Genomic DNA, 26,521 nt, shown 5'->3' on the forward strand with positions numbered 1-26,521 from the left:
GACTCAAGCCTTGACACACACACCCAGCAGGCAGTTTCAGATGCTTAATCCTCCCTTCTCCCCACAGTCAGAATGTGCAACCCCAGGGAGAGAGTGGGACGGAGAGGAGGGGCAGAAGTAGGAGAAGTTGCAGCTAGTAGGTGGGGGTGCTTACCATCTGCCCTCCCTCTCCTGTCCACCTTGCAACCCCCCAGACCAGCTGCCTGGCACACTGACACCCATTTTGCCTTCTTTCCCTCCTGCTGCTCTGTGCTTCCTTCTGGGGAATGGGAGGAACCCATGGGCACCACTGCCACCACCATCAGCACTTCCCTTCCCTGGCCTGGCCAGCAGTCTTGTCAGGCCCAGAAGCGGTTGCTGACATTAACAGCACCCACTGCCAATAGTGACTGCAGTGAAAGGATGGCAGAGGAACCCTGGCCAGTGGAGGGGCTGGCCAGGGGATCTTGAGATAGATGGCGAGCAACCACCTCACCAAGGTGTCATCCCTGTCTGACAGTGTCACCTGGTGTGGTCCACACACACCCCTAGTGACGCTACTGTCTGAGGCTGTAAACTGTAGTTTACTTAGCTTCTGAATAAACCCAGCAGTGCCTGAGAAGAAAGACAAGATGTAAATTTGTAAATTTGTAAATTTTAAACAATGAGTGTCTTAATACATCTGTGTCTTGTTTGTTCTTTTAAATTAATGCATGTTATAACTATTGTTGTGTTCTTAACTGATTTTGATTTGTTGCTCTGTTGTTCTTCCCCACGTCAATCCATGGAGAGAGGTGGGTAAAAAATATTATTGATGTAGATATTGTTACTACTACCACTACTGTTACTACAGTGACTCCTTCTATTGCACACACAGAAGCTAATCAAAGAAGCAGCTGCATCTTATTTTGATAATGATGATGGGCAGGTGACTTCTGTTAATCTCAAGGGCAGCAGCCTGGCTTAAAGAACACAAGGCTAAGTGGCATATATTGCTCAGGTCTCCAGCATTTCCTTTCTTTCTATATCTCCCTGAGGATGTGGCTACCTCATTCTGCCCTGATGGACCATAACATGGCTGGTGTCATCACTTGGACAACTAGTATAGGACTAAGGCTGAAGCAGGGCCTACTCTAATGTTTCCTGTAGGCCTCTTATTAAAAGAAGATTTGTTAGCAGTGGTAGTTGTTCGCCATGTTGATTTTTCTCAGAAATACCTTGACACAGCATCACTGTGTGGTTATGTGTGAAATGTAACTACAGTGCGCCCATGGATGTACCATATGGCTGAAAGTCACTAGGAAGCCTGCAGGAGCATGCGGGGCACAAGGGGCAGTGCGTCTCATTAAGAATAAGGGGGTGCGCACGTGCCACCGTACCATGCACGAACCCCATTATTTTCAATGGGGCTCGAGCATACACAGTTTTTTTTACATGGGGGGTCCGGAATGGCGCACTGTAGTAGCTAAACTCACATCAATCTGTCATTTGATATGCTGGTCAGAACTGTTACTATTTCTAAATCTAAGAGGGGCATCTGTGCCATTGTAATGCATTATATATTACAAGGCAATGTAGAAAAATTAACGCAATTTAAAAAGAAATGAAATGTCTTGTCCCATGAGGAAGACTGTGTGACAAGATACCTATTTACCTGCTGTCCAGGTATTCATCATGGAAAGGCAACTTTGAAACTTCTGCTCTTTCTTGGTGCTCTTTGATGTTACTTTGGATTTGAATCAAGCTTCTCTTCAAACAGAAGACACCGTCAAAAGTAAAACTGATCTCTGCAAAGTAGACCATTCACCTATTCAACTTCCCAACCTGTTGAGTAGCACAAACCTACTAGAAGGCAGGGGTTTGCATTATCTTTTGAAGGAGGGAAAGGAACATATTTACTTGTATTATATATATACACACACACACGTAAGCTATACAAGAGAAAGTGTGGTGTAGCAGCTACAATGTTGAACTAGGACTTGGGAAATACATTTTGAAGTTTCAAACAGTCACTCTCAGATCTACCTCATAAGGGATAAAGTGAAGAAAGGTGGAGGGTGGGGAGCCATTTACACCATCTTAAGTTCACTGGAGAAATGTCAGTCTACAAATCAAAGCAGCAAACAAAGTAGAAACTGTTTCCACTGCATGAGGCTGAGCCTCCATTCTCATGACCAACTCTCAGCCTGTATGAGGCAGCTGTCTGAAGCCTCTGGTATTTACAAAATTCAGCCTGGATAGGCTTCTGGGAGGCTAATCCCTAGACTGATATGGCTGGAAGGATGAGCTTTTCCCATGACCACCAACCAGCACAAGCTGAGATAATTGCAAGAATCAGCCTCTTACACTGTACCAAAATCACCAACAAGAAACCAAGCGAAACAAAGAAAAGGCAAATTGAGGCATTCAAAAAGCTGACATGGGAATAGCTAGACCTTGTGAGGAACAAAGAGAATGCAAGAGACTATTGATGTCGGCTCAGATGCTGATGGGCAGCTCATAGTAAGATGATCACTTCATGGCATGCACTGATGGGGGGCTGGTGCAAGAGAAGTATGATAAGATGGAAAATATGTTGGCAACAGCTGCAAATTGACTCTTATGAATACAGTCTGGGGGGAGGAGGTGGAGGGCAATTGCAGAAACAGGACGTTGGAAATTGGGAGAGAAAAAGCTTCGAGAATATACAAGGCATTTGAAAGTGATTTGTAGCCTGCAAAAATAGTTTTTAGGTATTGATTAAAAATATTTATACCCTGCCCTTTACAAGCAGTGTATTAAAACAACCAAAACAAACAAAAATCTCAGATATATATATATATATATATATATATATATTAAAAGCAAAGACACTGCAGCTAAAAGGTCTATAACCCAAGAAGGCCTATGTTTTGTTGCTAGTCCTGACTAGAGTAGACCCACTGAATCAGTGGGATTTACTTATGGGTTGACTCACAATTCAACAATTGACCAATGGATAAACCAGTCTTGACATCTGAATTGCACAGCATTTAAAAGCCCAACCCTCTTCAGTCTGAAAAAGCATGACGGCACAAAAAATTTTTTATCTGCTGATGAAAAGAGAGCAGGGAGGGCCTCATCCTGGCCCCTTTAGGCAGACGTTTCCCAAACCTGGGAGCAGCCACCAAGAAGGCCCTCTCCCTTGTTCCCACCAGATTAGCCTGAGAAGGTGGTGGGACAGAAAGAAGGGCCTCACCATGTGATCTTAATGCTTGAATGGGCTTATAAAGGGAGATACGGTCCCTCAAATAATTTTGATCAAAGCTGTATAGGGACTAACAAAAGGATGCCAGCTGAGATTGGTTCACCTGAGCAAGTAAAATAAATCCTTGCTGAAAAATGAAACACCCTGGCCAGGCAGCAAAAAATCAAAAGAGAGGAGGCTAGAGAGACCTCCCTATGTGAAAAGATTCATAAGGGATGAGCACAGCCATCAAAAAGGCCCTGTTTCATATTCTGGATAATCATACCTCTGCCATTGGTGAGACACTCAACAAAAGCTTTACTCATCAGGTACAACTTGCTTCCGAGGCAGGTGGGCTCTTGTCTGGAATTTCTGTGAACAGGGACAGACCTCAGTTTCAAGGCAGCCTCTATTTCAGGGATGGGAAAAGTCTGGCCTATGGACCATAAGTGCCCAAGTCCCTGTCTCCCTCCAATCCGCTCTCACAAATGGGTAGTCCAAATTGGGAGGAAAATAAATGTCAGGGCTCAGACAGGCAAGAAAAGGGTAGTACTGTACATATTAGTTTGTGGAGACATTATTTCTCTGCTTCCTAGTAAACTGTAGATGGGAAGCAGCATTTGCCACCAAAAGCCAACTGCCTTCATGTCCTTTTGTGGGCTCTCAGAACCATCACACAACCCCCAAACAGTGGCAAACCTTCGCATAACCCTAAAACACGAGCCGTGTCCATGGAGCAATGCATCTGCTCTGGGCCAATGTCTGAACTAAGAAGCTGACCAAGATGCTGAAACCCATCCCCAAATATGTTCCTTGCCTTAGAAAGTTCCTTTAAATTTCAGAGTAAATCTTACAGCAAATTCATCTCTGATATGGCAGCTATCAGCTACCTAAAAATCCACAAATTACTTGCACACAGCACAGGGACAGTGCTCCATGGAGTCATCATGCGGCAGGGAGAGTTGGCAGGGAAGAATAGAACTGCTGTGGGCCAGAATACATGGTGTCAGATGACTGCATACACAGTTGCTGCAGGTGAGAAGAGAGGGAGGAGGTAGAGCTCTTTGAGGAACAACAGTGCATTGAGGCCACCATATCTCTTTGGGGCAAAGGAAACGGAAAAGAGATAAGGAACCCTTTTGGATCAGGAATTCCTTCTCACTTTCCCCTTTCTGTTTGTCTTTCACCAGCGATAACAACAGCTCTTGTTCAATTTACCTGTATCCAAGGCTGCTAAGAGACAACTCTGGGACACTTTCCATTTCCACAATGGCTTACTGACCAAGCTTGGAAAAGTTACTTTTGGGGAATAAAGCTTCCAGAATCCCACCCTGCAGCCAGTACAGCCATGGCACTATTGCTTTCTAATCCTTTTGCTTTCCAAACCAAAGACCAGCAAAATGCTCAGCCTCTATCAACCGAAACCTATCCAGTTCTTTCTGTGTGTACCTGCCCACACCAATGTGTTCTCTCTTGTTCTCTGCACAAGGCCCAGCCAACTTATCTTGAGTGACTGTAACTCAAGGCGTAATTCAGAAAAACAGAAACAAGATTGCAGACAATGAAATGGGGAGACCTGTGAAAGCCCAGGGGGCTGATAAAAAAAGGGAGAATGTTTGTTTCATTCATCATCTCTTTTTGCTTGCAAGGAAAAGGATACTGTACAGCAGATACAACTACAGATGTGTGTGCGAGAGTTTGTGTTGTACTGGAGACCAGGGATCCATTATGATTCCATTTAAACTGTTGTAGTTCCATCCTATGGAATCCCTAAATTTGCAATTGAGAGAGATGTATAGCCAAAGTGCTGTAGTACTTCACCAGTCTATGAAACCCAGAATTCTGCAAGACGTAGCCATGGCAATTAAAGTGGTATCATGGGTCTCTAATTGTGGAGTGTGGAAGAGGACCAGGACATGGATATGGATTTCTCATGCCCGCCTCCCCCCCCCCCCCCCCATTTGTTCTAAAATGGGTTATTCAGTGGCAAGGACCCCAAACAGACTTCTTGAGTCCAATGCAGCCTGCAAGTTACAATTGTCTCTGGAGCATTTGTCAACAGCCCTCCTTGGTTGACATTTGCCACACAGACTTCAGGGCATAACTTTTAAAATAAATTTTATTTTTCACTACAGGCTGACTGAAGATCAGAGCTTGACAAAGATGTGATTTTGGACTACAAAAGAAATCAGAGACCATTCAAGAAGAGGGGCACTGGGAGCTGTTGTCCGCCCTCCCCTAAAAGATGCCCATCCTCAACCTGTGCTGGTCCTCTCTTGCCTTCACTCCAGATAAACTGCTGCTTTCACAACTGGTGAGAACAAACTTTCTAGTCAGGAGTGAAAAACCTTTTTCAGCCCAGGGGCCACATTCCCATTTCTGGCCCAGGGGGATGAATTCCAGTAGCAGGTGAATTCCAATGTATGAATTCCATCCGGGAGGCAAATTCCAACTGTGGGAGATAAGGATACAGGTTAGGGCCAAATGAAAGTGGCCAGATCCTGTTATAATTCTGCTCAATGTGGACTTTTCCCCCACTAAGCATTAAAAGTACACCTCAGTTCTATTGCTATCTACCCAGGAGAAAGCTGCCATGCACAGTTTTTTATGTCTGCACAGCACAGCACAGATTAACTTCTCATTCTGCAAAGTAGAGTTTAGTTCTATGCATTGCCTTTCTGGAATGCAAATCAGCATGCAACAGTTTCCCAGGCTGCAAACCAGAGCTCACTTCTATGCAACAGCTTGTTAAACTTTAAATATCATTTCACCCCTGACCACTGATGATAGATCTAGTCTGCAAACCATGGTAATTCCACAGGTCCTACCTGTTAAGTGTGCACCTCTATGGTTAAATGTGCACACTACAAATGTTTTCTTAATCCATGCCCCATCTGTTTTTGAGGAAGGAAGAACTTCCTATTGCATTTCTCACTTGGAAAAAATGCAGACCCTGCATTGGATCATCAGAAGCTTTCATTCAGGAGCTGTGGATTGAAGGTCAAGTGTGTGTTTTGCATGCAGAATGTTCAGGTTTGGTTTCCAGCATCCCCAGGTAGGATTAAGAAAAAAATGTCTAAACTCCTGGAGACAGAGCCAACTGCAACTGTGGAACAGACCTAGGGAAAGCTACTTTCTTTAATGACAATTCCCAGAATCCCCCAGTAAATTTCCCAAGCTCTGTTCCACTGTTGCAGCTGGCTCTGTCATCAGAGTTTCAGACCACCATCTTTCTCAAAGTAACTTGTCCAGTCTGTACCACTGATTCAAGATAAGGTAGGTTCCCATATTTCTCTGTATGATAACAGCATACCTTTTATGTTTCTGCTGTTCATAAACATATAGGAGACAGACAGTATGAGGTAGTTGGAATAGGACTCTGGGAGACTATATAACATATAAACTCATTGGGCAACTCGCATTCTCTCAGTGTTAGAGGAAGGCATTGTCAAATCTCTGCTGAATGATTCCCCCCCCCCCAAGATAACCCCACAAAGGTCTCCATATGTTGAAAATGACTTGAAGGCACACAACAATAAAGATATGAGAGAGTAAGAGACCTGTGGTATAGTTAATCCAAGCTAGCTTCATCCTTCCTAGTTCCTACACTGGTCTGCTAGATACTTTGCTCAAGTGACCATCTATTAAGATGAGATCCATTATTATTATTATTATTATTATTATTATTATTATTAAGCTTTATTTATATAGCGCTGTAAATTTACACAGCACTGTACATACAATCTTTTAATTAGACGGTTCCCTGCCTTCAGGCTTACAATCTAAAAAGACATGACACAAAAGGAGAAGGGAAAGGTGGTGGGGAAGGGGATCAAGTCCAGCATTTCTTCTCTCCCTCTGAGGCCTGGACCAAGGCAGATGGACTGGAGGGAGGGCTCTGTTTCTTAAGGATAGGTCCCATGGCATTGAGGAGGCCTGATGGGATTGGCCTACCTTCTCTTCCCTCAGAGGCCAGGATGGAGCGAGATGCCTTGTACCCTGTACCCTGTATTGGTTCTCAAGTCCAACACGCACCAAAATTAGAACTTTGGCTGAGATTCACAAACAGGTGCAAAACAGACGCACCTAAAATTAAAGAATTCTGCTTTGAGGTATTTGTCCCAAGTATCAGTATTCCACAAAACTCCTAATCCTTCCACATAAACACCTTTTACTGATTACTCCAAACTTCTTTCCCTTCAGCCATGTAATACAAAGTGTGAGAGGCACTATTTTGTTACTGCATTTCTGACATGACTGGGAATCAGGAACCCTTGCCAATTTATTGTAAATCAGTCCAAAGCAGGGACTCATGCATAGGCACAACGGGCAGCCTCCTATTTCAACCACTGTTTTTTGCCACATCTCAGCATCAGAGAGTGATTGGATAATCTGATCTCATAGAATCCCACGATGTTAAGGAATTATTCCTGTCACCCAGATGGAGACTGAGTGAGAAAGGCAAACTTAGAGCACAGACTCACACAGAGATGCAGGAGGCATCCCTTCTAAAGAAAAATGCATTGAGCCCAATGTTACCATCATCTATTAGTTTTGTAGAGCACATTGCTGGTTCTCTTATGGCACATGTTGTTAGGGAATTACTGACCTACTGTATTTGCTGTATCCCTTTACGTTATTAGAGAAAATGAACCTGAGCCTATTTGTCGGATGTAAGAAGGCATGTTCATAATATCCATGTTATTGACTTGCTTCTGAAACTCAGCTCAGTTTGCAGTTTAACACCTTTTGGCAGAGGTTCCTTCATTTTTTATTTTTGGGTTGTTTACTACAGCTCTGGTTGACGTAGAGGATCTAGAAGGTAGGGGACACAGGAAGACAGATGAGTCAGATTCAGAGGCCAGATGGTGGTTCTAGCTGAGGAACACCTGAAGAGCTCTGGAGTGACAGGAAAAAGATTGGAAGGGTGAAGACCCCCAAGGGATGGATTCTGGAACTCCAAAATAAGAAGGGTTTCCCTGCATTATTGTTTGGCTGTACATCTGGGAATCTCATCAAGTCTGTGCCTCCGAGTGAGCTCATAGGCAAGCAGGCAGGGAAAGAGGCCTCCTTGTGCTAAACCAAGTGGACCATTTCTAAAAGGATGCAATGGCACAGGTCAGGCTGATAGCATTTTCACCTACTTGTGATCTGCAAAGATTAAGCAGAGGACCGGAAGGAGGATCCGGAAACATTCCTTTCAGGAGGCTGCAAAGACCATGGATGGGTTTAAATACCATAAAAGCACTAGATCCCATCTGATCTTGGAAGCTAAGCAAGATGAACCCTAGTCAGAACTTGGATGGGAGACTGCCAACAAATACCAGATGCTCTAGGCTATATTTCAGAGGAAGAAACTGACAAAACCACCTCTAGTATTCCTTGCCTAAGAAAATCCTATGAGATTAATGGGACTGTGATAAATCGATAGGTGACTAGAAGGTGCATACACACACACACACACACACACACACACACACTCATACATGTAACCCAGAGTCAGAAATTGGCTTGGCATACACATGATTCATGATATAGCATCCATCACTAGTTTCCCCAACCTGCTGCCTCTCTCTAATGTGTTGGTTTATAACCCTTATGATTCCTAATCCTAATAAGTGTAGTTGTAATGCTTGACGATGATGTGAGCTGCATCTAGCAAGGGGGCACACTTGATTAGAAAAGGATTATTAAATCAGATGGTACCACTCCACATTTGATTGTTGGAGTAGGACTATGGGAGACTAGGGCCATAGAAACCCATTGGGTGGCCATGGGCAAGTCACACACTCTCTCAGCCAGAGAGGAAAGCAATGCCAAAGACCCTTTAAACAGCTGTTGCCAAGAAAATCCCATGATAGATTTGCCTTAGGATCACCATAAGTCAAAAGAGATTTGAAGGTACACAACAACAATAAACCACACACCACCCTTTTCCTACCTTCCTAGATTGATCTGATTGGAGCCCTAAACACTGTCTTTTCAAAAATGCTAATGATTTGAATGTTGGACTACAATTCTGGAACCCCTGGGCCATGAAACCCCCTGGGTAATCTTGGGCAAGTCACATTCTCTTGGCCTTGTGGGAAGACAATGGCAAACCTTCTCTGAACAAATCTTGCCAAGAAAACTCCATGATAGCTTTGCCTTGGGATCACCATCAGTCGGAAACGACTTGAAGGCACACAACGACAACCTGAGCAAGTGAAATCCACCAAGGAAAGGGGATGCAGAAATAGTAAGAACTAGCACAATGTGTGAGAGAATAGGTTAGGGAAGGCTGCAAGGGGTCTTATGGCTCCACATCCCTCAGGAGCACCTGTTGTGACCTTGATTGCGAGAAGCCCTCTGGCAGGATGAAGGCAAAGCTCTCATCACATCTTGGCTCAATGAAGCAAGGGGATATCCTCCTTAGCATCTCATCTTTAAGCATTGCGTCCGGTCTCATCCTGTTCCTTGCTGAGTTCCTGTCCCATGGAATGAGTGAGGATCTCATCTTTCACAATATGACACTGATACCAGAGTCTGTCCCACCTCCATCATTGCCACTGATCTCATCGTTTCCTAGGCTCAAATAAACCTGTTATGTCAGAGGATCCTTCCCTTTCTTTGACTTATCCTCTCTGAGGATTTCAGCTTCCCTTTTTTAAATGATATGACCTAGTTCTATTTTTATACACAGCCTGATATTATGTTTCAAAACAGCATCCCAATCTCAACTGGAATAGCTCAGTGTCATGTCAAAGGATACTGTAAATTAGAACTAGCCAGTTGGTTTCTACAGAATACGCTTGTGCCCATGCCAGCATCAAGTTTACTGATTTATTGGGTGTTTGTGAGTTGAGTTTTTTTATTTAAGTATTTTAAAAGGGTTTTTTTGGCCACTCTTTTTTATATTATACATAAGTTTTATATTATAAATAATGTTTACCTGCATTCCCTAGATGTATATGTTGCAACCTGTTATATTTTTCTTTAGTATATTATAATGTTGTGTTTGTTTCATTAATTCTACAGTATGTGTCTGATGTTCTGCCCTTTGCTGAAAAGGGTACAATAAATAAATTTTATTTATTTATTTATATTGTTGGATTTATATCCTGCCTTTCTCCCCGAATGGGATTCAAGGGGGCTATATAGGGTCCTTTCCCCACATTTCTAATAAATGTCATTGACATGTTCTTTATAATCATAGTCTCATATTGTTATTGTATGTCTGACTATACTTATGTTTGCTCTTTGAATGCAGGATCTACTTTTGATATTTATACATGTGTGCATGTGTGTGTGTCCTTTCTGTTGTTGTTGTTGTTGTTGTATGCATTCAAGTTGTTTCTGACTTACGGTAAGGTGAATCTATCATGGGGTTTTCTTTGCAAGTTTCTTCAGAGGAGGTTTATCATTGCCATCCTCTGAGGCTAAGAGAGTGACTTGCCCAAAGTCACTCAGTCGGTTCACATGGCCATGTCAGGATTTGAACTCTGGTTTCCAGAGTCATAGTCTAACGTTCAAACCAGCATGCCATGCCATTTCTGTTATTGGTAGGCCATCTTATGCCATTGCTTCTAGCACTTGACACCTTTCCCTTTGTTTTAAAGGGACAGCCCAAGAGTCTGTCTAACTGAGGCAAAGCCACAAATAGCACCCGTTGCATCCTGTGTCATGCTACTCCTACCCCAACCCTTGTGCAAGTCAAGCCATAGACCATTTAAATCCAGCCAAATTACTTTGACACATGAAGCAGAAAATCCCACAAGCACAAAATATAATGACAACAAATTCAATAACTAACAAGTTGCTGCTTTTTCATTGCAACACCCAGTCTTCCTGTGATCCTAGTGTTGGTAACAACCTGGGACACAGCAACAGGGCCTTCATGTTTCTAAGGGCATGTGTGGAGTTTGCCATAAGTTCTCATAATATGGCCTGAGCGAACCTAAGGGTCAGAAAAATATGAGGAGTCAGAAGTAACTCAGAAAAATATGAGGAGTCAGAAGTAACTCTTTGGCACAAAGAAAGCCAGCTGCAGCTGATATTAGCTCTGAGCAGAAGGATGAGTAATGAAGAGGCTTCTCTTTAAGGAAGTGATACAGCCAACCAAGTAAGGAAGATACATTTCAGTAAGGCATCACTGCCAAGTTAAGGTCAAGGTAGAAACGTTCATGAGACCAAGAGTCCTTGAAAGTTATCAGAAAAGGTTTCTTGGACCATTTTAATTCTTTCTCCTTTTATCTCTCTTTCCTAGGAATGCAAGTGGAGAAATCAAAGGGTGTATAGTGGAAGGGAATCTTTTTCCTATGTAATCCATAATGTCTGAGAAGTTTGGAAAAGTCTCCAGTAATATACCTCTCCAAAGAACCCCAAATCAAACTGGATGAGACACAAAAAGAGATGGATAGCTTCAGTTTTGGGACTAGGAGCAAGGAAGGAGCCTGTAAAGGATGAGATGGAAGAGCTGCTAAAGATGATAAGCAGAGTGTTTCTTGGCCAGAGTTTTGTAGAGCCCAAAGAAACCTCCCCACCAAATAAGAGAGAAGGCTCCTGCCCCTTTAAAAGAGGCCATTTCAGCAGGTGTTGCCTGCATAACAAATGGCACCTGTTGATACTGACTCTTCTACAGACTAATTAAAAGGATAGGAGCTTTGTCCCTCATTTCATCTGCAACCCTAGGTATAAGCCTCCCAACTATGGCACAAACATCTTTCCCTAGCAGAGCTGGTGTTCTGCATGCAGAAACTGCCAGGTAAGGCTGGGAAACACCTCTGTCTGAAAACTGCTTATAGTGAGTATGTAGACAATACTTAACTAGATGGGCCTCTAGTTTAACGTGCACTAAAGCCTCTTCCTAGGTTCAGTTGTATGTTCAGCTAACACAACTAATATTGTTGCTGCATAGGAGTGAAATACATAGGCCAGATGGAAAGCACTTTTGGCTCCAGAGAGTAGGTTTTACCCTACAATCTGATCAGTGGCATAGATGAAGTCAACTGTCAAGGTACCTGCTCTACGTCTGTCCCTCATCACTACACTTTAACCCATTGACTCCTCAATCCATGGCCTAAATACTTTGAAGGCACCAGGATCCTATTGGATCTTGCAATCTAAGCAGTGTCAGGGATGGTTAGTAGTTGGATGGAGGACTGCCGAAGAATACCAGGTGCTGTAGGCTATATTTCGGAGGAAGTAAATGGCAAAGCACCTCTGAGTAGTCCCTGCATAAGAAAATCCTATGAAATTAATGGGGTCACCATAGGTTGACAGACAAACTGAAGGATCATACACACATATGTACTCTCCAGTCCCGTACCTTCCAACTATCCACATTTAGCATGGACAGTACTGATTAATTTTCTCTCACTGTACCTTTTTGGCTGCTGTTAAAACATCTGTTTATGTCTCTTCTTCCCACTTTTTCCTTTGGTACTCAACTTACTTCAGTTGCTGCAAACTGAATTCAAAATACAAAATTAGTTTGTTTCCACTTACTCAGCAAGGACGGGAATAGAGAACAAGGGCAGAATCTTGCCCTTCCCAGGAGGCTCAGACAAAATGAAACTGCTGCAGGCTGTCCCTAGTTTGTTTCTTTCTGTATTACATCTTCCATACTGACCTCATGCTGATGTTGCTTGCTCCCCCCCCCCCATGTTGTAGTTTTCATCTGTAAAATATTGCAAGGTATGCAATCCATTTTTGCTTTTCCCATGCAGATTTCTGTGCCCCTCTGTATAACAATATGGGCAGAGCTTCAATCATAACATTTTGTTTTAAACTGAAGGCTTGCATTTTCTCTTTGGAGAATTTAAATGTGTTTGTTTTAAGAATTTGTTAGGGATGTGGCATGTGACAAACAAATGCTCAATACTATAAGGGGCATGTTATTTATAAAATGGGCACACACATCTATGGATGTTGGTGTGCTGTTCACAATTTCTCCCCAGAAAATAAATTCAAAGATCAGAAGTGTTACACCAAAAGGAAGTCCTACCTGGTGTGTAGGAAGAGTCAAATATCACAATTTTCTACTCATAAATGCCATTCTACATTTTCCACATGGGTGAACGGTGCAAACAGAAAGCTTTCAGAAGGTGGCTGGACTTAAAAGTAGAAATGTAGCACCAATAAGTAGGATCAGTAAATAAAAGGGTGATCCAAAACAAAACCCAACCCCACTCCACAACAGCATTGTTTTTTCCTTTATGGAAGGTAACATGGAAATCTGGCCTCAGCTATAAGTGTCCATATCTACGATATGAAAGAGCCTACTGTTGACAGAGTAATCATTTCAAAGGGGATGTAATAACCTTTTAACTGTTTTTGCCTCTTGAAACTGGTCTTGCAAAGGGGTGGTTGAGCATGTGCATCAGTAAGATGGCAACGTGAGAGAGACATATGGATGTGTTTTCCCTTTACTCCCTTCTTTTTCTCTTGTGAGAAAGTTAGTTGGACCTTCTCTCTGGCCTTTCTCCTCATAGTTTCCTTTTGTATGTGCTGGACAGGGAGCTCCTTGTATGCCAGAGACTTGTACACAAAACAGCTGTCTTGGCACTGTGGAGTGGAAAGCAGAGCCCTTTGAAATGGCAGAAAGACCCACACCCACACCCTGAAGTAATATAAGGGGATGCTCTTCCCATCCAACCTTGAGTGTGACAAGCCAGCCAAGACTTTTTTAGAATAACTGTGTCCACATTAGAATCCCCTGGGATTTCCCATTCTCATTTCTTCTGGTGGCAACTTCTGGAAATGGCATAATTATGCCCCTTCTGTAGAGCTGTAGAAATGCAGGGAATTTAGATATTATTCAGCCCCATAGTTGCCCAAGCTATCCTGTTTTGCTCTTTTTTAAAAAAAGGCCCAACCACTGTCACATCCTTGGGTCTTCTGCTATAATTCAGATTTACAGAAAGTGTCGCGGCAATGAGACGCAGAGACAGGAATGGGGGTGCAAAACTTAGCTGGCCAGGTCTTGGCCAGCCCTTTTTATTCACATCAGGGTTACATTAGGTTTACATTATCTCATAGTACATCAGAAGGCAATTTGCGGAATCAGGGACCAATGTGTACTCAGGAAAATCCTAATTAGCAAAGGGAGCAGGATGTGTACACTGTCTCAGCCGAATCAACATGGGCTTATCCAATTATGGATAAAGCATTGTCAACCAGAAGGCGAGTCATAATCCTATGGTCTGCCAGTAGGGTTATCACACCTCAATCTTGGTAAACATTGCTATCCTGGGAGGGGGCGCATCCCCTGGGTCTCCCAGGGAATGCCACAAGAAAGCTCAGGAACATGGGAAAGAAAATGAGCTACAAAGAAATAAAGAATTCAAAGATACAGCCATGTTAGTCTAGAACAGGGGTAGGCAACCTGCGGCCCGCGGGCCGGATGCGGCCCGGTGAGGCCTTGGGACTGGCCCCAGCCCGGTCCTGCCGCCGATTGCCGCCGGGGCCTTTGGCCTCTCGCGCGCAGGGGCAATTGTCTATAGAAGCCTCAGAAACATGCATTTATATTAACATTTTTTTAAAAATCAGCAATTATTTTTGCGTGTCCTCCACTTTTTTTAAAAAAGTGTCCACCATTTGAAAATGTTGTCCTACATTTGTCCCGGTTTATTTATTTATTTAAATTTTTAAAAAAATATTTACTTATTTATTTTTTGGCTTCGCCCCCCCCCCCCCCAATTGTCTGAGGGACAGCAACCTGGCCCCCGGCTCAAAAAGGTTGCCTACCCCTGGTCTAGAAAATCAGTATGCAACGGGATCATGTGGCACCTTTGAGGTGAACTGAAAGAAGGAAGTTGGTAGCATGAGCTTTCGTAGACTACAAAATAGTCTATGAAAGCTCATGCTACCATCTTCTTTCAGTTAGTCTCAGAGATGGAAGGAGAACAGAGTAGTGTCAATGAAGGTTATCACATGGGGGCAAAACCGTCCCCCGATGTGTTCTAATGAGCACGAGCGCGGGCGCGCACGGAGCGTGATGGGAACCCGATGGGGCCCAGAACGCTAGTTTACCGCACGGTGGAATGCCGCTGCTGCCGCCGGCGTTCCTATCGGGTTCCCGATGTGTTCCAGGAGGCGCCATTTCTGGGAACAGTTTCAAAAGCGCTCGTGCTCGTTAGAACACATCAGGGGACGGTTTTGCCCCCATGTGATAACCTTCCTTGTTTCTCTCTCCTCCTCCCACCTTCATCCTCAGCTTGATTTATCTGCTGCAAGTTGAGTTCAAAATGCAAGGGTAGTTTACACTCAGCTAATTCAATAGCAGCATGAGGAGCGGACGGAGTCTTTCTCTTCTCAGCATTCTCAAGCAAAAGCAAACTGCTACAGCTATTCTCCGCTGTGGAAAAGAACATCCTGTACTGCATGATTCCAAATTGCTTACTGAGTTAACTTACAAATATGGAGGAACAACCGTACTGTACTAATCTTTTCTATTTAACTGTCCACTCTCCCCCCCCGCCAGCAACATTCCATTTATATGAACAATGAAATCATGCACATATCTACTCAGAAGTAAGTCTCAGTGAGTCAGTGGGACTTCTCCTAGGATTGTCCAGGAGTGTAGCCTGAGACATTCTAAAAGGCCATTGAAATCCATGCATGTTTATTTCAAACATGAAAATGTATCTGCTGGCAACAACAGCATCCAACGAGAAACAGGAGTGGGAGGGGCAGATGGCTGCCCCTCATGAGTGAGTGCCCTAACAAAGAAAGGGAGCCCTTGATGCATTAGCCAAATGCATGATTCAAACTCTTACACTGTCTGAAACTGTTTCTCCAAAAACATCTTTGAGTAACAATTCCGCTTCTGTCCCTGCAGCTTCCTGTGTTTCCTCGTCTCCGTCATCTCCTCTAGTGCACAAAAACAGGATCTGAGTTTCTTGCAAAGTCTCCTGCAACTAATCCAATGCCTCAAGGTCACTAAGAACTAGGATATTACAGAGATCAAGACAGGGGCCAGTCAGATAGACTCATGAGAGGGCAAGCTTGTCCACATGGGGAGAATTTTATGTACGAGGAAATAAATGTGTTTCAAATGTTGATATACTGTTTTGCTCCACAACATACATACTGGATTATAAATCAACCTCATGTATAAGTCAAGGGCAGGTTTTGGGACCAAAATGACAGATTTTGATATGACCTGTGAATAAGTCTAGGGTAAAAAGCCTAGGGGCATGTAACAAAGGATCTAAAAGATGAAGCAAAGGAAAACAATGCCAAAGAACTTTTAAAAGTTCAGCAGGCTGGCATAACTCTGATTACGCTAAAAACTGATTGGATGAGAGAATTTTGGGGGGGTGGGGGGGAGGGGGTCAGTGCTTCCAGGACAGATTATACTCTTGCTTTTCAACAGGGAATGGTTCTTTTTTTTAGTAAGAGTCAAAGTACAGTACTTATATCGACCTACAGATAAGGTGACTCACGTTTTTCAGGTTAATACTTTGATTAAAATTTCTGGACTTACACATGAGTATATATAGTAATCCTGCAACCACCCTATCTTCACTATGGGCAGTGTCTTGCATGGAGAGCATCATTCTGTAATCCAGTTTCCCTTTCCTGTGAGAGACGAACCCAGAAACCACTGCATCAGCAACTGTGGAAAAGAGGATCACGTTCTTCAGATATGCTTCAGCCTTATAATGTGATGACATAGGCATCAGAATCCTGTTGCTTCTGCTAATGCAATGGTCTGTGATACTGGGAGAAGGTACTTTTTGGAGTGCTGGCAGAAGGACAACAGCAAAATCACTTCTGTTCCTAGAGAAAGCTGCCATCTCCTGAAAGAGTGCCCTTTCACACTGGAAAATTACACCACCATGATTTCACTTTTACTAAGATGGTTCCTTCTATGGAACCCAGAGATTGGCAGTTTAGGGAAGGGCATTTAGAATTTTCTAGTAAGCTGTAGTATCTCATCAACCTGCAAATCCCAGGATTTCCTGGGCATTTAAAGTGGAATCATAGTGTTGAAATTGTGTAGTGTGAAAGGATATAAATACTACTGAGCAGGAAGGCCTCTTACCTAAGCTAACTAGCCTTAACAGAAAAAGGAATAACAGAAGGAGTGCCAACTACATAATGTACAGTGAGTACATAGTATCAGAAATATATATTATATAACTGTAGGGTAGCTGTAGTACAGGTTGAGTCTCCTTTATCCAGAATTCCAAAATATTCCAAAACCCATGGGTGGCTGAGAAAGTGACACCTTTACTTTTCTGATGGTTCAGTGTACACAGACTGTTTCTTACACAAAATAATTAAAACTATTGTATAGAACTACCTTCAGGCTATGCATATAAAGTGTATATGAAACATAAATAATTTTGTGCTTAGACTTGGTTCCCATATCCAGAATTATCTACACACAGTGGCCTCTCCACTTTCACTGGGGTTAGGGATGCAGGACCCCTGTGAAAGTGGAAAAAAACACAAATAAAAAGCATTTCCCCCCTGAAAGAACACCTTTCTAGGAATATCTAGGTCTTCCAGCACAACTCTGGCCAATATCTGTTGGAAGCTTACAGAATTGTGCTGGAGGACCTACGAATGCCTAGAGAAGTGTTCTCTGTAGGAATCTCTAGGTCATCCAGCACAACATTGGCCACAGAGTTGCACTGGAGGACCTAGACTAGAGATTCCTAGAGAGAATATATTAATCAAATCTGTGAATAATCAAAGCTGCAAAAGCCAAAGTTGCAAATGTGGAGGGCCAACTGTATATGCAAATAGAGATATTTCAAAATCTGGTCCCAAGCATCTTGGGTAAGGGAAAGTTAATTTGTATACAATAAGTAAACAACTGGATGATTTGAAGTCGAAGGCTTTCATGGCCAGCATCCATACTTTTTTGTGGGTTTTTTGGATAATACTAAACACAGTATCTGTCATATCAACAATATGCTAAATATTAAATCAATTAAATACAATTGCTATATTAATGATAATATGAAGTCCAGTATCAAACTGATACTGATGTGATCACTCCAGAAAATACATAAACCTTTCAACAGAATCTTCTTCAGTCATTTCCACAAATATTTCTTCAATTAACTTGAAATGTGTAATTAATATAGAGATCTCAATGAAAATATATAGAATTGATCCAGAATTTTAACTCTTGTTTTTAAAAAGTAATCAGTAATACAGAGTTTAAATACCAACTATTAGTATAAAGGGGGTTAGGGAGAATAAAAAAAATACCATGAACAGTTTTAGTCAGGTGTATGACACAAAGAGCTCTTTTCATCCAACAAACTAATTAACAGGTGAAAAAGACCATCATTTGGTAAGCTCAATGAATCTGCAGCTCTATTGCCCTGATTGCCAAACAAGTTAAACTTGGCAGTCCTACTTAGACGTTCCTCTCAAGAGACCTAGGCTAAAAGACAGAGCAATAAAAAAACATGAAAAATCTAAGTGGCCACTTAAACCAGCAGGGCCAATAGTATAGAACTTAAATATCCCCAAAGGCTTCTCTCTTTCTCTCTCTTTTTATAGCTTTGCCATTTGGCCTAGGCATCTTGAGGCGATTAGGTCAATGGAGTTGTAGACTTATTGTGATTGGAGTGGCCCATTACCAACTGATTGTTTTCTCCTGTCAATGAGTTGCATTGTATTGTTCCATATATTACATTGGGGGTGAAACCTTTCATTATGCTTCTTTTCATTGTGAGAAATGCTTGCTTGGATGAAAACAGCTCTTTGTATCATACACCTGATCAAGACTCTTCATAGTTTGTGTTTTTTATTTATTTTTTCTTTACATTAATGTTGTTGTTGTGTGCCTTCAAGTCTTTTCTGATTTATGGTGATCCTATGACAATAAAAATAACATAATTCAAGACTGGGAAGGAATAAATAGATGTTGGAGGAAATACACAAAAGAGTTATATAAAAGGGATGGCAAAATAAAGAACACATAGTACGAAGAACCATATGAAGATGAACCCCAAATTCTGAAAAGCGAAGTAGAGGTTGCAATAAAAGAAATGGTGAGAAACAAATCAGGAACAGATGATGTAATTGAACTAGTACAATCCACATTGACAGAGTCAGCTATAGTGCCAACATAGCTCAGCAGATACAGAAAACAAAACAATTGCAAACAGATTGGAAACAATCAATATACATCTCCATCCACAAAAAGGAGACACAAAAGACTGCAGCATCTATAGAACCATAGCACTAATCTCACACGCAAGCAAAATTCTGCTCAAAATTCTGCAACACACACTCCAAACATATATGGAGAGAGAAATCCCAGAGGTCCAAATGGGGTTCTGGAAAGGGAGAGGCACTAAGGGACCACACTTATTTTATTATTATTATTAAACTTTATTTCTAGAGCACTGTAATTATACACAGCGCTGTACAAAGTCGGTAAAATTAAGGAGTATATAAAAGCCTGCCCAAGGCGTACACTCTAAGATAATAACAATTAAATAGAGAAATAGATAAAATTACCATGTAGAAAAGAAAAGACAAATTAAAACATCACATATAAAAACAGATCAATGAAAACATATGATGGATAATGGAGTTCACCAGGGAATTCCAGAAGAAAATCAGCATGTGATTTATAGGATATAGCAAAGCCTTTGACTGCATAGATCATGAAAGGCTATGGATCACCCTTAAAGACATGGGAGTGCCAACACATCTGAAAGTCCTGATGAGGAATGTTATTTGATTCCCAATCTGCAAAGGGATCAGACAAGGCTACATCTTATCACCTATATTGTTCAACCTATATTGAGAGCATATTGTAAGAAAAGCAAGTATGGACACAGAAGAAGGAGAAGTGAAAATAGGAGGAAAGAATATCAACAATCCTAAGATACGCAGATGACACCATTGTACTAACAGAAAACCTCACAGCCTTGGAAGAAGACTTGGATCAACTACTAAGAACGATCAAGGAAGAAACTGCAAAGGCAGGCTTACTGCTGAACATAAAGAAAACAAAAACAATGACCATGGAGAATTTACACATATTCAGCCTAGACAATAATAATAATAATAATAATAATAATAATAATAATAATAATACTGTTTAGTTAAGAGATCAATGAAGAAATAGTAAAAGAATTCAGCTTTGTGCAGTGGCACTATCGTAGCCAATGAGTTTTATGCGGTAAAAGAATTCTCTTATCTGGGATCAAACAGTGATAGGAAGAGAGACTACAAACATCTCTACTAATTACACATTTTAATTTGATTGCTAAAGTAATATGCAGCAGGGACGTAGCCAAGGGGGGGGATCTTGGGGTCCGGACCCCCCCTTCCATTAGAAAAATGAATGGTGTGTGCTGCTGCGCCGCTGCACCCAAGCCCCATTATAATGGTGGCACTTAGTCTGGACCCCCCCTTCCTAAAATCCTGGCTACTTCTCTGTATGCAGGGCACACTAGCTTATTATGCCAAATGAAATTTGTTAGTCCTTGAAATGTTTTTGGTGAAACAAGGTTCTCCCTTCTTGCACTGAACAGATGGGGTTGGCTGTCAATCCTTGACAGTGCAGGCCACCTGTTTGGGAAGAAGAAATGAATCTAAGAACTTTATCGCACACCTTTTTTTGCCTGTTACGGGAACTGGAAGGGGAAGCTCGTGTGTGTGCATGACCAGCCAAAAACGGATTTTATCACATGCCAAAACGTCCTCCAAAAGGTCCCATTCCATCCCCCGGTGCCAAGCCGTCCCCGTTCAGTGCTGAGGAGCACTAAATGTTCTGGTCGGAAGTTTTCCGACTGAGGAGAATGGCGCCTGTCAGCAGTGAACGGGGACGGCTTGGCACCGGGGGATGGAACGGGGCCTTTTGGAGAATGCTTTGGTGTGCAATAAATCCGTTTTTGGCTGGTCATGCGCACACATGAGCATCCCCTTCCGGTTCACGTAACTGGCAAAAAAAGGTGTGCGATAAAGTTCTAAAACTAGATCTTCTGCTATATTCAGAAACTGCTGCATGTGTGCATCTACCCTACTGCTGGCTGCTGTTTTCTTTTCCTGACTATCATGTTCACAAGTGGAAGTCCTTCCACTTCCCTCCTTTACTGCTCTGCCTATGGGCTCTTTCATACTATACAATTGAAATGCTAAGATTTGACCTTTCATTTGCCATCGTACTATCCTATGGAATCCTGCAATTTGCTGTTCAGGGATGTATACTTCAATTTTTTTTACTTAGGCCTGTACACACTAGCCATTAAGGTTGGCCTGGGGGTGGAGTCAGGGCATAGAGTCCTCACAATGCATGCCTGACTGCACCCCCAGGGTGCCCTAATGCTACACACCACTCCACATGGGGTGCAGCATCATGGTACTCCTCCAGCGCTGTGTCCATACTACACAGTGCTGAAGGAGCACCACATAGCCATGGCAACGCGGCTATGGCACCCTTCCGAGGGTGCAAAAAAGAGCCGCTTGTTGAGCTCCTTTTTGCGCCCTCGAAAGGCTGGATTGGGGCTGCAGCATGTGGTTGCTATCGCCCCAATCTGGCGCAAAAAGGGGCGGTCTATAAAGCCCCTTAGAATCCTTGGAGGAATTATGTACAGGGTGACCAGACATCCTCCTTTTCCAGAACATTCTTAAATTTCAACCTTCTGTTCATGAGGAATTTTAAAATGTCCTCCATTTTGAGTATGACTAAGAAGCATGGATTTATATTGATAATAGTGTATTTAGCTTTTTTTTTTAATGTCCTACAAAAGTTTTCTTGAATATCCTACATTTTGGGCTCCTTTGCAGTTATGACATCTGGTCACCCTGATTCTATAGGATGCAACCATGGCAGTTAAAATAGATTCATCGTTCTAGAACTGTATATTGTAGACTGAAAGAGCCATTTTTGAGCAAGCTGATGTCTGCTGCTTCATCTCCCCTCTTGAGGAGATGGGATAATGTTGATTGTTCCCCACTGAAAAGAAAGCATTGCCAAATGGAATTTTCTTTTTAAATAACTGTCAATATACTTACATGAATTTAGCAGAGCTTGAATAGGTTTCTTTTCTAGACTTCATTTCTCAGAATCTTTCCAGACGTTATGGCCAGCTGGCTGGAGGATTTCAAGAGTTGTAGTCCCAAAATGTAACATCTCCATGCTCTGGACTTTTGATAACTTGGTTTTGGTCAAGGTTATGTGTGCCTATTGGCCTATTCTTTCCTTTTCTGGGGATAAGGGTGAAATAAACCATAGGTGTCATTGCAGGCTTGTGTGTAAGAGGTTTTCTTTGTACAGTTTCATCTTGTATATGCAGAGGTTGAAATTTTGAAATCTTATTTCCATGCATTAATGATCCCCCAGTATAGTGGGGTAACTGACATCAATGGCATCAACTACTAGTAGCAATAAGTAATTTTTAAGTCCTTCAGTGAGGTGAGGAAATGGGGCTTGGCCTCTATTGCAAAGGACAATCCTCCACTTGGTTTGTCTGTACCAAGTCCAATATAAAGATGAGGTACCAAGAAAAGGGAGAATAGCAGAGGGCTCTTAAATTACTAACAATAATTCGGGGGCCAATGGGGGAAGTGTCTCCTTTTCCTCCGCAGCTGGTCTATGAGTTGCCCCTGGAAATGGCTCATCAAGCATTTATTTATTCACTTATTTCCAACCTTTTCTCCAGTGAGGTCAAGGCAGCATAGATGAATCTCTTTCTCCCTACTTTAGCCTTTTGACAGTTCTGAGATGTAGGTTAGCATGAGAAAGAATGACTAACCTAAGGTTGAATTTCATGGGTCAGTGGGATTTGAACCTGAATCCTAGTCCAACATTTTAACTGCTACATCACACACACACTCCAACAGTTAGTACTAGAATAGTAGACAGAGCAGTCAGTCTTAAATTTAGTTTCTAGATTAGCATATACAGATGCCATGCAAATCTGTGTCCTCTTTTGTATTTTCTTCTTACGATGATGCATCTTTTTCTTTTTTGAGAATGCAGAAGAGGTCACCAAGTGGAGTCACTTGGGGGGGGTCTGCTAGTGCAGCCCGCATCCGATGATTCTCAAGAAGAGTGGCATAGATCTTTTTTAAAGTTAGGCTGCAAATGTAAACAGAATTACTAAGCTCCATTGAACTCAATGGCACTTAGTTCTGAGTAAGCACACTTAGAATTACACTTTAATTTATTCATTTAAACATTGTAAAATCTCTCCATAACCCCAAGGCTTGTGGCATGGTGCAAGTTTTAAATATAACATAAAATCAAATGAAAAATATAATGATAACATTTTTATATTTAAAAAATCAAAGGAATTGAGGAACAACACTTTCAGTGGCTGTGTATCATGTCTGGAACAGCCTCCTGAGTGTTATATGCCTGGAGCTGTCTCTGATTACTTTTCTGGCATCATGTAAAAACGATTCGTTAATTTTCCCAGACATTAAAATGCAATATATTACTTCACACTGCTGTTTCTGAACATGCAGGTGGTAGGAGGAAATGTGTTGATTAAAAATTAAATTTAATTAGGAGCTCATACTTTCCAACATTTCACAGATAAAAAATGAGAGATATGTGGCCAGGCAACAGCAGAATGTGGCTGAGACGGCAAAAGTAATTAATGAGGAAGAACACAAAAATTAGGAGATGTTGGTGTCGTTGGCTTTTGCCTGAGTCTGCTGAGAAGGGCAAGATCCCACCACCACCTCCTCTCTCCTACCTGCTTAGTAAACCTTTGTAGTTTGAACTCAGTTTGTAGCAACTGAAGTAAGCAGAGAGCAAAGGGGGAAAGTGGGAGGAGAGAGAAACTGGGAAAAACAGCTGAAACAGTGGGGTGACAGAAGAGTAATTGGGGAAGTCTCTGCCAAATTAGGACAGATGAAGGATATGGAATCTTACCTAGATTATTTTTCTGTAGCTCTTTTGCCACTACTTTTATAACGCTATTCTTAGCTTGCGCACGGTTTAAATTTAAATTTTGTGTCATTTTGGAGGTCTTTGCAAGACATCTTAGAAGAACAGTGTTGTAGTGAAGCCAGGGCTTGCACAGTCTAAACACAGTCACTTTTTGATTAACAGGGATACCAATTACATTGTTTGCTGCCCTCCACATGCTTCCATTTCCCCTCTGAACTCAGTTGCAAACCTCACAGTAGCTAGAAGGAAAATGTATTTTCCAAGCAACAGTATAGCATGAGCTATCCCTTTTGGAATATGGATCAACACAGCTGTTTGCATTTTTGGACTCTCCTTCAGGGTGTGGCTGCAAGAACTGTCATACTGAGTACACACACTAGAAAATTTACTACCACGCCATTGTAAATGAATGAATAAATGAAGCTACTTATTCCCTAACTGGGGGGATAACCCAACCATCCAGGGAATGTCCCATGCATAGATACACACCTACCAAGACCACAATTGTGTCAGAGAACAGTTATGAATTCAAAGGTAACAAAGGATCTACTAGGATCAATAATATATTCATCCCCTATAAATCACTACATTTAAGATTTTTTTTTAAAAAAACAAACAAACACAACACCCACAGAGGACCCCCCCCTCCCAAAAAAAATACCAATTTAGGTAGCTTTTCCACATATCTATTACTTACAAAACATCCCACATATTCATGATAAAATAACTTGTCATATATAAACATAAACTCATTTCAGCCACACATAGAAACAGGCACATACACAAAAACCTTGCAAATTTATAGTAGGCCCTCCACATTTGCGGCTTTGACTTTTACAGATTTGATTAATAGATTTTCTCCAGGAATCTGTAGGCCCTCCATACTGAATCCTTAGCAATGCTTTTTTGCACTAAAGTTACTTGTAAATCGTAATTGTCATATACCACTGAGTGTAATGGTAATAGTTGTGACATAAACAACTAGAAAAATTAAAATTATACCTTCAAATTACAATATCATGTGCACAAACTAAATGTATTTACATATGCATAGTGAAAATGTGATTTTAAGGGGAAAATTAAAAAGAATATTTTTTTTAAAAAAATCAATTTTTTATTTTTTTTAAAAAAACATTTTTTTAATTTTTTTAAAAAGTTAAAATTTTGAAATTTGAATTTTAAAAAATTCTGGGGCCTCTCCTTTCTCCTCCCACTGAGATTCACCCCACTTCCACCATCTTTTAAAGCATTTTAAAGGGAAGCAGATGAATGCCAAAGCCCATTTCTGCCAAAGAGTAGGTTTTTGGGGAGCAGTGGAGTCACACACACACCCCTTAGGGTGTCACCTGGTGCGATACACACCTCCATAGTGATGCCACTGGTCCGCACACCTAAAGCTGGAGATTGCCTTGAAAGCTATTCCTTTAAAAAAATGCCCCAAATTAGGGGGGGAAAACGAGTCTATGCAACTCTTGGTATATGAATGCTGAGACCTGATGTTATGAGGAGCAGCAACATCGATAGAATTCAAAGGATTTCACTTCCTGGGCCTGTAGAGTCATGTTTCTCAATTCAAAACTACACAGTACACCTGCATGTTTTAAGAGTTGGATGTGAGAGTGAATTTCAGTAAGTGGAGTTTCTTCCACCATTACCATAATATAGTGGAGAAAGCTGTCCCTGCTGAATGGTTAAAGGCACTCAGGAACCCTATCCTGTTTTTAATCTGACAAAAGTTGCATCAGTGACAAATGCAATTACAATCTTTCCCTTGACAAGGTGATATGTTTTAAGTCTGACCAATGATTAAACAATAGGGTATGGGTCACTGAAAATGGAGATTGCATGAAAGCTTTTGCCAAGACTACTGTTTGCTGTTGTGTTTCTCCTCTTCCTGCACTGGCACAGCTGTTTTCAGCACTGAGCCTATGCTGACATGGCCAATTTAGTTTTTCACTGAAAGTAAATATGTAATGTACATACCTGGGGCTCAGATTGTCCCTCTCTCAAGCTCTGCCAATGCACCTGTAAGACGAAGCTTGCCCAGATTCAGGACAGGGCTGGCTAGGGTGCTTTAATAAAATGAAAAGGGGGAGAATTGCCATGGATGTCACTACTTCTACTGTTGAGAGAAACTGCACATCCTATAGCTCTCCTTTCCAACAGACAACGGGCCTGCTCTCTACTGCAGCCTTTTCCAACTGGTACTTTTCACATGTGTTGGATTACAACCCCCATCATCCCATTTGACTGTACTGGAGGGATTATGGAAGCTGCGATCCAATGCAGCCAGAGGAAGCCAGATAGGGGAAGATTGCTTTACCGCATTAGACAACTGTATACTGTTCTGGTTTGAACAATTACAACTCTGTTTAACAAGTTGAGATATAGACAGGCATTTGTCTGCTCGGGCAGCTGTTTCTGCTTTCATGTGAGCTGTGATTAACCCTAGATTAATTATCTAAACATTC

Source organism: Sceloporus occidentalis, unplaced genomic scaffold (genome assembly GCF_023333645.1).
Source record: "Sceloporus occidentalis isolate IW3139 unplaced genomic scaffold, rSceOcc1.0.p SCAF_5, whole genome shotgun sequence".
Taxonomy (NCBI): domain Eukaryota; kingdom Metazoa; phylum Chordata; class Lepidosauria; order Squamata; family Phrynosomatidae; genus Sceloporus; species Sceloporus occidentalis.